Below are 16,457 nucleotides of genomic sequence, written 5' to 3' on the forward strand. Positions count from 1 at the left end.
TGATAAGTTGTTTTTTTACAATTTTTAAATTACACTATATAAAAATATTTTTACCCATTACATTATTCGTTAAACTGCAACCAACTGATTTTTGGAACAAAATATTTATCCACACAGTATGTAAATTAAATTTATTTAATTATAATATGTCGTATCCCTAGTACGTTATTGCGTTACTATTGTTTGTTTACTGTTTCACAAAATGTATAGTTATAATGTTTCATCCTAATGTATTAGGTACATAAAATTGAATGTTTTCTCCACATCGTACATATGAAACGACAATCTGGATATTTTTCCTACGAAATGGATACATTTTTATTACAAACTTCTGAACTAGGCCCAGATAGATCCTTAAGCTTGCAAGTTAACTAACTCGCTAGGTGGGACTTTTTATCGTTAGATTAATTAATACAATTTATTGTTTTAATCTGTTTTAAATTTTTAACAGGTCAGGGTTAGTAAAAGTTTTATAACTCGGTGGGCCGGTACTTACCTTATCGCAGAAAATACGGAATAATGTCAACAAATTGGATAATTAAACTGTAAAATAGGTTTACCTGTACCTTTAAAGAGAATACTGTTTAATAACATGATATTTCAGTAAATACCGTAAAATAATAAAAGTAAGCATTCTAATAGTATAAATAAACAAAATGGATAACGTCTTAAAATAAATAAAAAATCTTTACACATAGTACAATTCATGATAATATAATATACGTAAAAGTTTTGAGTTCCCGCAAATTTTTTTAAAACAAAATAATAAACATAGGTACCTTATTGTTTATCGTTAGAATTACAAGTTGTGAAGCGCGATCTCGCGTAGAATGTCAAACAAAAAGATCATTGGTATTAATAAAACACATACAGATCGTGCTACAAAACCTGTGATCGGCGAAAAACTCGACCATATTACAGATAAATTGTACATATATTACATAAAAGTTAAGTACCCATATAATACAATAATCATTAATATTATATAAGAACGTTTGTCCAAAAGGAAAAAAAAATTCAAACATCCTTATTGTAGCCCAACTTTATCTGAGAGACTTTAAACAGTGACGCAATTTAAGTTTTTTTTATTAAGATGCCCAAATTTAAGCAGGAAAAGGGTTTTTACTCGTCACTCGTCAGACAATATTTTATTTATTATAAAATTCATAATCGTCCCAGTGAAGATTTGAAATGTAAACGACGATATTTTCCTATCTCCCAAACCTATACAAAAATTCGTTATAACACTTTTATCATATACTATATCTAGTAAGGGTGTGCATCATTGTAGCATACCTACTATCTCCAGTTTTTCACTTTCTTTTAAATGTGTCGATTTATGTAAATACGTATTATTTAAGCACTTTAGTTAAGAATAGTATATTATCAATATACTATAATTTCAGAACGATAAGTTCGGTTTTATCAATTTTAATAAAATATCAAATATCACTTGAAATTGAAATTTTATTGAAACTTGTTGCAAAATAATGAAAATGCAAAAGCGAAAAATAAAAACTATATTATTTATTTTGTAGTAATTAAAAAAAATATTATTTGCATGGACTTAATTTTTAATTAAAATTGTTTGGCATTAAGTAAATTATAATTTAATATATACATATAATGAAATATTCAAATTATCTTGTTTAGTTTCAAACTATGCATAGGAATATATAGGATGAAGTATGAACATATTCCACTGTTCTCTTTGATACGTCTGTATTGATTTTAATTTATAAGGTAATAACAACTTTAATATTATGTTTATATTAAATATAATATTAAAATAATTACTAGGTACCTTCATTAAAAATGCTATTGGTTTTTGGCAAAAATTAGTTCAAAAATATTGTATTACTCATAAAAAAAAATTAATTACTTATAAGTTATAAGTAGGTATTATACGTAATCATTACTAGTAGGCATAGGTATTCTTTGAAAAAATATAGGCTGACCAGTAACCTACCATTTCCGCTCAGAATAACGTATTAAGCATAGGAGCAACTAGAGCTATATTTCTGGTTAGGCTAAATTGATATCAGCGACCCGTGGGAGCTTTGCCCTTACACCACTAGTATATTAGGGCTACAGATAAAACTGGATGGGCTAAACCCACCAAAGCCCGTAAAATGACTTCTCCGGTTTCTTTTTTTTTGGTGGTTCAGTACGCGTTATTTATATGTTACTAAGATACATTAAGATCACTGATGGGACCTAGACAATTTGTCCCAAGTCCCAGACACAATAATACGATTTTACTTAACATTCTAAATTCTGCTTGCATGTCTGAGTGCTCAAGTCAAAACTCTAAAAACTTTATTCAAAATCCTCGTCCCTCGACCTTGAAATATTTCGGAAATATTTATAAACATGTGTGTGTAATAGATTATAATTATGATTGAATTAGATTATTTTAGAACTTCCGTTTTGTTAATCGTGAGAAACAAAAAAAAACAATAAGGAATACATATATACCTATTAAAATAAGCCAACCATTAAATATATTATACAGTATTAAAAATCTAAATACATTCCTATATATTATTTATTTGTGATAGAAAATTGAATAAATTATTTATACAAGCCTTTTTGGGGAATTATTGAATGAGTAAATAAATACAATATAAATTAGTTATAATATCATATACAATATTGCATATACATATAGCTTTAAATTTCATTCAACTCACTCAAGTAGTATCTATAAACTTTTTTACATGATAGTTTGATATAACAAATAGTTACATATTATTTTTAAACAAATTATAATAAAAATTACTAATTATAGGTTATTGTAAAAATATTTAATGAATCATTTCAAAGTAGTAGGAGATAATTTTTTATTGCGATGAAATATTAAGAGGACTCCACACCCATCATATGTGTTTTCTCCGTCTTACATATTTTGTATATATAACAAGCAAATTTTCGTTCAACATAATCCATTTTATATTGTTTGATTTAAAATTAGAGTAAATTTACCTATTATAAAACTTAAAGCTAAGAGTATTATCTAATCCATCACGTAAGTTTTTATTAATATTATAATTTTTAATTGAGTTATGAATATTTTTAAATTTTAATATTTTACATATCTATAATCTATATAAATAGATAGTAATTATTAACTTTAAAATAGTAATATCAGTAAAAGCCTATGTAATGGCTTAGGTCCTAGATCATATTCTTATCTTTAAGTTTGATAATAGGTAAATTTACTCAATATTAAAGCTAACAACATAAAATATTTTGTTGGACTCAAATTTGCTACGTTGTATAAGTATGACTTGTATGTATAATGTATGTAAGATGGGAACATCACAAAAATCATTGAAAACACTAACGTTGAGTATAATTTCCAATCTATTGATCTGTACTAAATGTTGAGTGATTTTTTATCAATTTATTTATTTATTTTATCACTAAAATCAATGTTGTTTAATATGTACAGTTTTAAACTATTTTATTAACGTAACTAAAATTATCAATATGACAATATACGTGTAGAAGTATTGGAGATTTCATTACTTATAAGTAGGTACTAGGTTAGGTTAGTACTTGGTACTTACAATTTTACACATTAATAATATTATCTATAAAGTATAAATTATAGAATGTTTCGACGTTTGTATACAGGTAAGACAAAATAAAGTAAAATGTATAATCAACTTGATATGATAACTAATAGTTATAATGTAACAATGTACGTCTTTCAATAATTTGTGAGGGTTTATGTCGAATTCTTCGGTAACTTCGCGCATTTGTTAAACCGGTCTTTAAAGAGTGTATCAAATACAATTTAAAAATGTAAACAAACTACATGCTGCGGAATTCGACCTCAAAATTACACGTGGATGATACCTATTATAAATTTAAGACAGCAATAGGTATTAAACACAACAACGGTTAAACTGCGGTCCGCGATCCTAATACTAGCTTATAGCGTAGTAATAGGTGTAGTGGATACGTAGTACTGTAGGCGGTACCTAAATATTTTAATACTATATTATAATATAGGTAAAGGGCGATTCACCAAGTGGCAAGCATGCTCATCACTATTTTTCGCCATTTTATGGACTTTAAGTATATTTAAAAATTCCAATTAGGTTAAAGCTTAATAACTGCATATTATCAAATAAAAAGGGGTGAACAAACTTGGTAGTTGGTGATACATCTTATACATTTATTGTATAACGTATCTTCGGTTGACAGTTGACACACATATATAAAGTGAGAAAACACAATGATTTCAGTTTTGTGTACTGACATGATGTAATATAATTATAATGCTGTAAATAACTTGGCGTGTACCAACAAAAATATGTAATAATAGTAATAACACAAATGTTGAGATACGATCAGTTGCCCGTAACTAATCACTATTTTGTATACTATATACGATATACCTACACAACAGTTAACAGCAAACTATAATGTATAGTATAGCATATAGATATAATATTATAATAGCAGTGTATCATCGTACAATAACGGACATCCGTATCGGATACGCAAGCGGAAGATTCGACATCTGTACTACAAAATAATAATATAATATTGCGACTACAGATATCTGTACCATCGCACGGAATGTGCGAAACGTGAGACAAAAAACATTTTTAAAAAATTCGAAACAAAATCACGTGCGACTATATGACGATAAAGAAACGTAATAGAGACATAAAAAAAAACAAGAAAAAATACTATTGTCGATGAAGCATAATAATATTATTAGCTACTTGCCTATAACAATTTTAAAATAAATAAATAAACATCACTGCAACGCACGAGACGATTATCCTTATTATAATATTATACAATTTGAATATAAAGACGTTCGACGATATTACGACGAGACTCGCGGTAATCTCTGTGTTCCTATCTACTTGTATATTATTATTATAGATGTATATGGTATATATAAATTAATGTAATGGTCACCGTAAAAGAAGAATAACCGTTAAAGAACGCGCCAGCCCGATGATGCTGGATAATGCGTGGCAGTCGACTGCTCAACACTGCTGCCGTATTATTATTGCGTTCTGTATCAGGTTATACGAGAATTGTATACGGTGATAATATATACCTAAATAATGTATAAAATAATATACAAAACTAACGACATGCCGGGTGACAGTAAAAAGAATAATTTAAATAATTTTACCTGTATGGCTATTTATATGTAGTTAACTAGTTAGGTGTTGAAAAACCCGAAACATTATAATATTATGTGCGCGACTGCTGTCTGTTATATCCCGACTAGTGGACTTTATATCTACTCTGTTACCTACACTCACTAATGAATTTAAGACTTTAAATCCTAAAACATGTTAAGATAGGATACTAGGTTCGTGGAAGTAATTATTAGCCACGTGTAAGACGTTTGTTTTCCAATTTTTTCAAAACATTTTTTTTTATTTTCTTCAATAAAATTTAAATAGTAAGAAAATAATAAAGTTTGAAAATAATTTCAACAAAAAAATGAGGCGATTAAGTGACTGCTACTGCTGTACGATTGTAGGTGTCGAGTAATTAATGAGTAAGTCACTACTGTAATGTTTATGATAAATTTTGAATTCAATGATTACTCTTTGCATACGATAAATGATTCTGAACGAAAACGGACTGTCATATCCGTCTTTATATTATATAATATATATTTTATATTTTATGATATATTTATATTGCTGATATACCTAGTAATTTTTTTTACTATAAGTAATACGGCAGGATGGGTGTTAAATTGGCATATTTAATCTAAATATTTTAAAAATATCATTGTGTACCTATAGTAAAATATAATCATAATGCACCTAGAAGTTATTCAAGTCTTCGTGAAAAATATTTTTGAATCACAAACGTTCTTCTTTGTTTTAATATAAAATTTTATCAAAATTTGAACTTCAGACCCATATCAAAAAATAGTGCCAATATATTTTGTAATTAATATAAGAACAAATTAAGTTGCATCTTATGATACGTTTTTTGAACAAACATACATTTTTAATGTACTCTTATAGAAAAAAAAACTAATAAAAATAAAACAATGTCAAATGTTTATAAATCGAGAAAAAAAAATCAAAATGTTTTGAAATTATATCTTATATTGTATAGAAAATGCTAATTTAAACATTTGGTGAAAATGTCAACTGTATAATATATAGCTATATTTTTGAATTACAACAAAGTATAAGAAAATACATTTTGTCGAAAACTGGTTTTACGTAAAAATAATAATCTTTCCATTATTTTTGTCTTGTGTTTCCTGATTATTTGGTACTTATTGAGGATTTTTAATAATAAAATATGTGCCAATAATAATTAATTTAAAAAATAAATAGTTACTTATTTAACTTAGAATTATTTGTTATTAAGTCAATATTGTTTATTATACTGTTTATGTATCCTTTAAAATAAATAATTTGTTTAATCTTCAAATCGATCTTTATATTATTGTTATTCAATCGCGTTAGGTACATAATATCAATGGCGTATCTAGGGAAGGCACAGGGGCAAGCCCTCTCTCATTCGCCGTATTTGCTATTTTTTTTTTTCAAAAGATTTATATTCTTTATTCTTGTATAATGTATATGAACATATGTATACTCGTACTAAAATATGATAGCTTATGCCCCCTCTCCTAAAAATTTTTAGATACGCCACTGCATAATATTATTACATTCAAATGACCGAATAATTGAATACATTTTATTTTAAAGAAAATATGATTTATATAATTTTATTCTGTAAATTAAAACGTACAATTTATATGTTTTATTACCGATATAGTAAATAAATATTAAAAAATAGATGCGTGGCATATGAAATATATAAATACTTCTAAACTTTTAGATTATTGAATATCAGAATATGACTACCTGTATATTTTCCAACTTACCTTTAAGTTGGTCAAAAATTTGAATTGTTTCACATCATTCATAATATAAATTATAAACCATCGAAAACTGTTAATTCTGGATGACAGGACCTCTCTCCGGACTGAAGCTGACATGACTACCTGACATTTTTTGTGGATGCAACATTTGGTATTTGGCATAATTTAAATATTTATATTAATTATATTTATAATAAGATTCAAATACAAAATAAAACACAAAGGCATGCTTATTACATTAAATATATGTGATATATTGAATATACTCTAAATTTATTGGTATATCGTATAATATTTACCATTGTTTTTAAATGAGCAAAATAAAATTTTAAAACTTAAATACAGTGTAGAGTGTAGACACAGTTTAACTTTTAATTAAATACACAATTTAAATATAGTTATTATCAGCCGGGTATAAGAGAAAATCGTGGAGATCGTGAAAGGTAATAATTCTATATCTTATGCACAGATCTTGCAATATTCTCATTGACGCGCGCCACTTTACGGAGCTATTGTATTCGTACTCGGAGTGAATGTTTTAAAGACAAAAATTTTTATAAATAACAATGACTGCATTTTTTTTTTTAAAGAGACATTTTCGCGTTTTTGGTGAATTTTACAACTACATTTTGAATAATATCAATATTTAACCGTTTTAAGTATATAAATATACAATATTATTATGATTTATGATATACTCAAAACCATGTACAATTTGAAGAACACAAAAACATTAAAAAATATTTCATTTTATTTTTGTACTCGGTTTAAAATGTTAAAATTATTGTTATGTATAATATAATATAACCATATATAAACAAAACAATACATGCGGGCCATGAAATTACGTATTAAAATCGAAAAACGATCAAATGGCACCTCATGTAGTATTTATATTTTATTATATACCTACGTATATGGCCTATAGGTATTATTATAACGTATATATAAGACCATAAGAAGTATATAGTATAGGTATTTGGTGTGGCTGCGTGTGTTTGAGAACTGAGAAGTTTCTATCAATTACTTAATAATAGCCCCGGTGGACGGCTTCAACAACAGTATATAATACCTACGGTTTAATTTGAATCCGTACGAAACCGGTTCTAGAAGTCTGCAGCACTCGGCAGCGTAGAGAATCTTAGACTTGCAGGTAAATCGTTCGTTCTGTATTATAATAACGTAAGGAGGTACAGCGCACGCACACCATCATAACCCGAGCATTTCAAAACCTACCGGACGATTTCTCGACGATTCTGGTTCGATCACGCGTCCAAAACACCGCTATAATATAATACAGGTTGGTCGTCAATTCACCAAGAATGTTCACTCCCACCCCTTTTTTATCCTGTATTAATGTATTTATTCTAATTCTGATTTTTTGAATTATTAGACATACTTAAAGACCATATATGCATACACTTATAGAATATTATTCCGTTTTAAAAATATTCTGTGGTGATACAAACTTCTATTTTGAAATGAGAACAACTAACCAAAAGATTTTTTGACGATAATAATTTTTGATGCATCTTAATCGAAATTCTAGTGAGTTTCTGAGTTTTATTAAACTTTATGTACTTAGGGAAATTGTTCTTACTTGTTTCTTTGTAATGATTTTTCATTGCATATAAAATAGACAAGTCATTATATCTATACCGACTACACCTACTAAAATTGTTTAACAAATTAATATTATCTACTATATAATTTTTAAAACAGTTCTTTATTCGTTCAAATCTTGATTTAAAATATACATATTGTTGCATCAACATTTTCAAAAACGCCATTTTCGTATATCAATTTACAATTAAATTATAAAAACACCGCGGTTCCAAATTAAAAAAAAGTTTATTATTTGCATCACATAGGGCACTCCTTATTAATTAGCATAAAGTTTAAGTAGGTACTACTTACACTGTTGTACAAGAATATACGGTAAAAAAACTTAAATAATTCGGACTTTCAATAAAAACATTATAAAAAAAAAAAACGGGGATGGCGTGTTTGGTGCATCATTCTGTGTAAATTAAACTTTAATAAATTAATAGATAATATATAAAAAGAAAATTAAATACATTGTAAAATTGTTTTAGATTCATCGTCAAACAGTGAATTACGTTTCTTGGAAACTAATAATTTTAATTATAAATTGCATATAATATATATTAACCAACTATATAGTATATACCTATGTATCCGTACCTACTCGTAAAAAAAACAATGATGGTTTTCTTTCCTAATTCATTAATTTGTATTTTAAAAATGTTAAGTTATCATTTAGATTTTAATCTTATGAGCAGCTGAGTAAATAATAATCAACTTCTACTCTTACGCAATGACGTGTTGTTTTTTTTGTTTCTTCACGGCTCACGCCTTATCGAGTTATTTTATCAGAATTGCATCGAAAATTAGACACAGTTAGATACGTATATACTGTATATAGGTGTTTGAGATTAAACAAAATGGCGATGATTACTGCTGCTCATTTGGTTTAAAAATTAGATTTTACTTTGCTGTATTTTAAAGAATAATCGTAAATAATATAGATACTTAAAATGTATATCGATTATTTATTTTAGAATTAAAATAAAGATGATATACTGATATAGCAATTTTTAATCACTTTTTATCCTTTAATATTTATTTAGGTTGTACAAGATTATATATTTACCTACCTAATATTTAAAACTTGAACTTATTAAATACAAACTATATAATACTCTGGATTGAAAAAAAATTATTTTTAAATAATAATCAAACGTTTTATTTATTTAAAATATTGAACTGTTTTTTTTTTTTTAGTGTTCTAAGTCATTTACTCATTTATCTATAACATTTTTTTTTAAATTTATAATTATAACAATGTTTTGTAATATACAAGTACATTATAATAAAATTACATCATATTTATATTATCTACAGTCTACGCTATATAGTTGTATATACGTGATCTACAAACAAAATGTATATTTTACAGAAAAATCACTATATAATTTTATATTTTTTTAAACGTTTATGTATACATTGTCTTAAACAAAACCACTAGTTTAAAGTGTCATAAAAACTTATTTAAAACACATTCCAACCCTGATAATACTATATTAGGCAATACTACATTATTAATAATAGAGATAGATCTTTAAACGTCAAAATATTTTATGATCTCTACTTAAAAGTATCATAATGATCACTATGACTGATAGTAACTAATAATAGTAATAATAATTACTTCTTAATTATTTCTATATATCTACAGTATGCACTTATAATTTGTTTTCACGGTGGTCTATAATTAATTGGTTAGCACCATTCACGAATAAAATCCCCGGAAGTATGACTCAATAGATATAATAAGATATTGCACGAATATGTCTATACAAATGTGTCTTTTTTCAAGAGGGTCCGAAGATGTAAGTATAATATACCGGAAGTGTGATTGCAAAAGGGGATATACATGATATTTTTATGTTGCTTGAGGTTAATCGATAGACAAATGGGTTTCCTTTCCCCATTTGCCATTAATCATTGCACCCCAAGCACTAAAAATGATTGAACGAAGAGGGATAGTGAACGGTAGAAAGAAACTACAAACTATAGCAATAAGTTTTACAAAATACAATACCTGCTATGAGCTGCTGCAAGTTGCGGCTAAAATATCATTATAATTACATTCAATTTAATATAATTATATATCTTAAAATCTTAAATAGTTAACAATATTGGGTAACAATTAACTATTATTCATACAATAGTTAGTAACATTGACGAATGACAATTATCATTTTTATTTATATTATAAAACATATTAATATTATATCTATATTCTTTACGTATATAATATTACATTCCATCGTGTCCTAAAATCAGCCGACAAATATAATTATACTTAACTGTTGATTTTTAACATTAAAATTGAGATAAATACAATTATGAATTTGATTTGATAAAGCTGTCTCATCTAACCTATTTTAGATTTTATTTTTATTAAATAAAAAGTAAATAATAATATGTTACAATAGTATAAGTAATATCTCAATATGAATGGTCTTTAATGGTTTGCCCGTTTAGTAGGTATTTAACAAAGTATTTATACTATAAAAATGATTAAATAAATGTACTTTTATAAAAAAATTAAAAAATGAAATATTAGTGTGGAGAGTTAAAAAAATATACTTATAAAAAAATATTATTATATGATAAAAATAGAATAGTTAAATCACCTGCGAAGGAAAACCGATAACATTAAAAACAAATGCATAAACATTTCTACATTGGTTTCATTATAATTATTAATACAATTATAAAAATGTATAGCTAATCTCTATTATTTGAGTCGTGATTCGAAGGGAACAATGAGCAAAATATATAATAATAATATCATACAAATCTAAATTTAATAAGTCATTAATATAATTTATAACAAATTATTATGAATAATAATATTATAAAAGTATAGCTTTTGAAGATTTTTCTTCAAAACTAAAGGTTCTACATTTCTGCCTACTTATAATTCATAGTATTATGCAACTTTTAGTTAAATATTGATAATAAATTAAAGGATCAAGATAATTTAAATTCTTATGATCGGTTCATGTTGTAACACTATATACGTATACCCGCGGCAGATCAAATTCCATATACGGTTCATTATGATGTCTTTGATGTGTGACGATGGAACATGAAAGGATGTATACATAACAAATATGGATACCAAAACGAAGACTACATGCTGCGTGACAATTTATAAACTGAGGTTTAATCTGTTTTCCTCGGTTTATCCTGCACCTGAGATCTTTTTTTATAATTATCTAGATTCAAAACCAAAAATATTTTATAAGTAGCGCACCGAAAAATATGCACAACTCTATTGTTAAAACGTCATTGTTAATTGCATACAAAATAATGAAAAAGAGAGGTTTTCATTAAACTAAAGCATTTTGTAATATTAAGATCACAAAATATACGCATTTAATAATACTTGTAAGATATATTTGTAATTAATATGACGTGTGTACATCGCGGAGTTATGCTGAATATTTTTAACGTATTTTTTTCTATATAATAGTAGTTCAAATTTTTATTTTCTATCATTGTTGGTTGCAACATAATAATATAATACCTACGGCCATAAGTACGTGTTCTGTTTCGTTAATATGGCTGTACATGGTTAAATGAAACGTTTTATGGTTAAGTCCACACCGCTGTTGCTAGCCAGATACACAAGCAGTGGTATACCTACTGCGGTGATTATTATTTTCACGTAATTCTCTGAAGTGAATATTATATAACCTTAAAATGACACTTTTTATTATATTGTATAGCACGAAATTATTTTTAAAATTGACATTATTATATTGTACATATACCTAGTTATAGTAGTTATCGACATGACAATCTACCTATATGTATTAATTAAAAAGTTTCATAACCATTTAGCAGCTAATGGTATAATATACGTTCAGTATACGCGTATTATTACACTTTGAATTAGTAATTACTTATTGTTTATCACTATCTAACTACCTATCCAACATCCAAGTACTTAAACTTATAAGATCTATTTGTGAGTTTGTGACTTGTGACATATGTGCAATAATTAATAAGTAAGTAATAAGTAATTAATTTATATAACAGCATCCAATATTGCCTGTAGGCATCTGCCACCAAGTTGCATCTATTATATTATATATATATTATTATCTTACTTTGATCATATTGATTCCAAAACTTTTATTTTGACGTTCGAAGAGTGAAAAAAAATTGATCGTATTATTTACATCTATATTCTGTAATCAAATTATGATTATAATTTTAAAACGATTCATGCGAAACAAATTCTGTTGTATTAAAATAAAAAAAATTATAAGATAACTAACTCTGTTAGTTTTTCAAGTGTAATGATCCTTAGATATATATGTATAATGTGTATATATATATACTGAAAAAATCACAGCTAAGATAAATACCGTCACGGTCGAATTGATTCAATGTTGTGCACGCGCGTACATACTACTTCAACTGTATCAATGTTTGTTTTACAAATAATACATAAATATTCTTATGAATCTATAGATAGGTACTAAATTGTTTTTTAAAATCCATGAATGAAATTATAAACACAGTACTTACATAAATTTTCTATCTTCTATTGATTAATGATTTACCGTGTGTTTAATGGTCATATTATATACTATATTAGCATATTATATTATATTCAAGGCCGTAACTGGAGGGATGGTCCAGGGGTCCGGAACCCCCCCCCCCCCCGAAATTTTTAAAAGTACAAATATTTTAATGATGAATATGGTTTATTGACTATACATTTTCGATGTTTATATATAAAAAAAAAATTGGATCCCCCCGAAATTTTTTTTAGTTACGGCCATATTAATATAATAATATAATATGGACTGGGCGTACCTCACAAATCACAATCTGCATTTTCTAGAACCAGCATTGTTAGAAAGAGATGGCTGTAATACCTGTGTAATAGTCCCCAATATGTATAAGGCATATGATTCATTTGTTTATCAATAATCTTCCCAAACTACTCTTTCTACATCCTGCAGTCCATATCTGCAGTACGTATAGTGTCTTATACGTCTAAGTATATCATATATTTATATTTATATTAAATATTAAATAAACAACTTTTCTATAGAAGTAAAAATTAAAAAAAAAAAAGTGTAGCACGCCTATTATAAATACTACATTAAGTGCATTTTATTTTAAAATTAAATATCACTGAAACATTTATAGCATTATGTTTTTTAAATTTTAGGTAAAGTAAAAATTAAGTTATTATAGACTCAGGAGATTTTACATATCACATGTGTTCGTCAGTTACATAATAGGTACTGAACTAGAACTCGACAGAGTTTATAGGTCATTAAAATCAGGAAAGTTTACAATCCGATAATGTGAGAATTCTGAGCTTATTATATAAGTATATTGTTAATTTAATTATTTATAACGATTATAAAAGTCACAAAAATATGGTAAGTTAGGTTAATCGTGTTGCAAAAAAGTTAAAGCAAGTAAGCAACCGAAATTGTGTTTCACCCACAACTTATAAATTAAACAATTTATGGATTTCAGAATTTTACCATATACTACCTACCTAAAATTATAGAAGACATAAATATGTTTATATTCGGTTGATTCGTTTGTTTGATTTCATAAAAACTATTTCATTTTTCCAACATAATCCAAAATTGGCGGAATGTGCAACGATTAAAAAAATAAAAATACTATACAACGCGACATTTATACACTATACTTTACGAACATTTACCGGTTTTTTTTTACTCCTCATATAATACACTAGCTAATACCTACTACATTACAATACACAGTACACATATATATATATAATTATAATAATTTATAATAATAACAACCAAATTATTTATTCGTATAAATCGTACTGAATATTTTAACAAGCTGGCGTAGTACATAATATATTGATATACATTATAATAGCCAATAGGAATAGGTATAAATAATATTTATTATTCAATATTTATTGTACAAATAACTTGTCGAAATAATATATATTTAAATATGTAGAACAATAATAAACGAACAGCGTATAATAGTCTGAGTTACTCACTATATAAAATACGCATTTATACATGCATATAATTCTGACTATTGAGTCCAGTAGCGTAGCTGGAGCTCAATTTAGGGAGGGGGATATTTAAAGATTGTTATAGACCATAAAATATCGAGAAGAATTAAGCTATTACCGTGATTAAAACAACACAAATAAAAATATTATTTGAAATACCGAAGTTTGTACCTTATATATCAGTTGTTATCATCACAAGATATTTCTTAAGTAGTATAAAAAAATTTCAAAATATAAAAAATATAGTCTAGTAAAATATATTTAAAAATTTCCAATATCAGAGATTGAATAAATAAATTATTAAATGAAATGATGGAATTAAGTGTGCGGTTGGTGAATCATTTTGTATAATACGTTTTATACCTATACCATAATAGCTTCTAGCATAATACGTATTATGCATAGGTAGAAACGCGGTCGACGGCCGGGAGTAAAAGTCGTCCGTCCTGCGGGGGAGTACCATATACCTACCTAGCTAAACTATGTACCTGTCTGTGCTATATCTGTGACGTACGAGCAGAACAAGCGAGATGTGATACCGTCGGTTTGTGACGATGGTAACACGCGTGCTCGTAGTCGGAGGCGCGTGGCTCAACGCTTTCCTTTTGCCGCGCGCGCCAAATATCGATCGACCAACGTACTTATGATTATAATATTATGTATATTGTATACACTATACAGTATACATATATTATACACAATACACGCATACACGTATAGTTGGCTAATACACACGCGAACATCTACAGTATATTGTACACAAAACTTAGAATTATAAAAAATATATTTAGTTAATATTATACAATTAACTATGGATGTAAAGCCGTGCATTTCTATAATTTTTACAATCCTCTAAATACTTGTATAATATCGCCCACACTCCACGACCCTTTTTATAAAATATTTTATAATATAAGATTAAATATATTAGTTATATTTTAATTACATATATAATATATACATATTATTAACTTATCTTCAGTAGTTTCTTGACATTATTAATTTGAATTGTAATAACAACGATATATTTAATCATAAACCAATAGTTAAAAGCCTACTAATATATATATAAATACATATATAAGATATAACTTTATTTAAATTTTAGATAAACGATAATAATACATAGTTCATGTAAATATTGTTTTCTTACTTAATTAATCGTTGTATAACTCATAACATTTTTCTCAATTTAATTATAAAAGATTTTTTAATAATAACAACGTTTTTATCGCACATTCGTACATATTATTCTTGTTACAAATTATACTATCCGTGTCTTGTATGTTCCGCTGTACCGTCCTTCAGGACACTTTGGCTCGCAGATATAAGTACATTATTATTTAAGTTTATACATAATACACGTATCATGACGTATATCGTATATACATGGGATAGAACTCGCAATCAACATAATACGTCGACTTTATCGTTAAAATTATTTGTTTATACACTGCAGTAAAGTCAGGCGGTCTATAGAATATATTATAAATGTATTATAATATGTAATATTATACGAGGACAGGAGGTGTTACGTATATTGTGTAATACATACAATAAACCCTAGTACTATAACAGTATAGATCACGTTGTTGCCTGTGATGGCCAACGGGTAGTCGGTTATACTTTGGGGTAGGTAAATAATAATAATAGTATATATAGGTAGATATTGTAACTGTGTATAATTTGCTTATGATATAATTTTATTAATGTACCTAGTACAGTGTGAAGTGAAAACTTAAAATATACTCATTTGAGCAGGAAATACTTTGCAGTACGCAAGACACTAAATCGATATATTGTATAAAAATATTAAAATATAACGTAATAGATATTTATCATTTAATGGAGTATAACATCTGCTGTATGTTAAACAGTGTAATAGTGTGATTTTTATAATATTATACGATGGGTCGTATATCAGGA

This window comes from Rhopalosiphum maidis, chromosome 4 (assembly GCF_003676215.2).
Source record: "Rhopalosiphum maidis isolate BTI-1 chromosome 4, ASM367621v3, whole genome shotgun sequence".
NCBI lineage: Eukaryota > Metazoa > Arthropoda > Insecta > Hemiptera > Aphididae > Rhopalosiphum > Rhopalosiphum maidis.